General features: G+C 35.3%; 1 protein-coding gene across 2 annotated transcripts in view; it reads right to left on the bottom strand.

Moving 5' to 3' along the window:
• Window positions 1-111: 111 nt before the first annotated feature.
• LOC102306303 overlaps window positions 112-1,472 on the bottom strand; it is a 34,021-nt gene continuing 32,660 nt past the window's right edge. For both annotated transcript variants that reach the window (XM_042215696.1, XM_005950835.3), the window contains exon 7: window positions 112-201. The gene's annotated coding sequence lies outside the window, so the exon portion shown is untranslated. The remainder of the gene's footprint in view (window positions 202-1,472) is intronic.

Genomic DNA, 1,472 nt, shown 5'->3' with positions numbered 1-1,472 from the left:
ACGAGCTGCTGTCGGTCTGAACGCAGCTGCTAACCAGGTGACGTGTCAAGGTCGGTATCCCCTGCGTCGGGAGCGCGCACTGGGCTTTTAGATCATGTAGTAAATCACTATAATATAAGAGACAGTATAACAGATCGATCAAGACAGCTAGTGAATTACTTTACTGCCCAAAACGTTGCACCGATCATTGTTTCTGATGCCCTTATCCTGATGTTCTGAGTTGATGATAATCACTCAGCAGGAAAGCCACTGGGCAGTGGAAGTATAAATGTAAATGAAAATCCATCTGAATTAACTAAAGAGGCAAAAATGAGCAGATGAAAAGCCAAAAAATACAAAATTTTGCACATTTACAGGTTGGACTGCAGTTTCCCCTCGAACATCGCTGCTGGAATTTGAACTGTGAACCTCTTAGATCCAATTGTCTGAACCGATCATCTCACAGAAGACAAAAGGGAAGAACTCAGAATCACTTCTTCATCCCACTTTTATACCCGCTCACCCTTTCTCCCCTTTCCTTCACTGGATGTCACATCTTTACATTTTAGCCATCCAATCAAGGTGCTGACATTTAATTATCCAAGGTCCACCCACACCTTATCCCCTCTGTCTATCTGACTGTGCTACTATCAGTAAAACCACATATAAATCATGGTTCTGTGTTTAACAATGACAATACTTAATAATTTTTCTAAAGAGTCGGTGACACAGTTCTCAGATATTATCATTTCTACTACTCAAACTACATTTCTCATTTACATATTGACAAACTTATATTTTGATTTATCTTTGATTAAGAATAGAAATGCTTTATTATCAGGAAACAGTTTCCTCTGATCATTTTTAATCACATAATGCTGGATATTAAGACTGTTAAACCTAGCTGTGATGTAGAGGCAGTAAACTTCAATCTCTGCTGACCTCAGATCACAAGACAAAGTTGATTTATTACAGTTCAGTTATTTAAACAGTATTATTATTTTACAGTTTAGTGCATCCTAAAAAATACTGTAATGCTGAGCACAGTGAAACATAAATAACAGATATAAAACATATACATATATATGCAAATGCAATAGCTTAAATGAATATAATAAAATTGTTTTTAATTAAACAAAATAAAATATGTTAAATTAATACAGTAAATTCAGTACATTCATCATTTTCAGTGTAAAATGACATAAATAAGAAGTTTTATGGTGACACTGTTGGGACCTTATATTTGTGACCAATATCTATTAAACAGTTTGTAGAATTTCATCCATTTTGTATTAAAGGTCGGGAGGATACAAAGAGATCTTCTCAGAACTACTGCTGCTATTATAAGAGACATCCATCACTGACATTTATCCACACACGGGATACATGTGGAAAAACACAACATAACATGACATTTAAATTCATCCCTCAAATTCTTGTGTGAACCTGCAATAAAATGATCTGTGACTGAATAGATTAGAGGAAATGAGCTG

The sequence above is a fragment of the Haplochromis burtoni genome, unplaced genomic scaffold (assembly GCF_018398535.1).
Source record: "Haplochromis burtoni strain Fernald_Lab_line unplaced genomic scaffold, NCSU_Asbu1 Contig_797, whole genome shotgun sequence".
Classification (NCBI taxonomy): domain Eukaryota; kingdom Metazoa; phylum Chordata; class Actinopteri; order Cichliformes; family Cichlidae; genus Haplochromis; species Haplochromis burtoni.
Note: the sequence above shows the minus strand (reverse complement) of the source record. Positions and strands in the feature narration are given on the sequence as shown.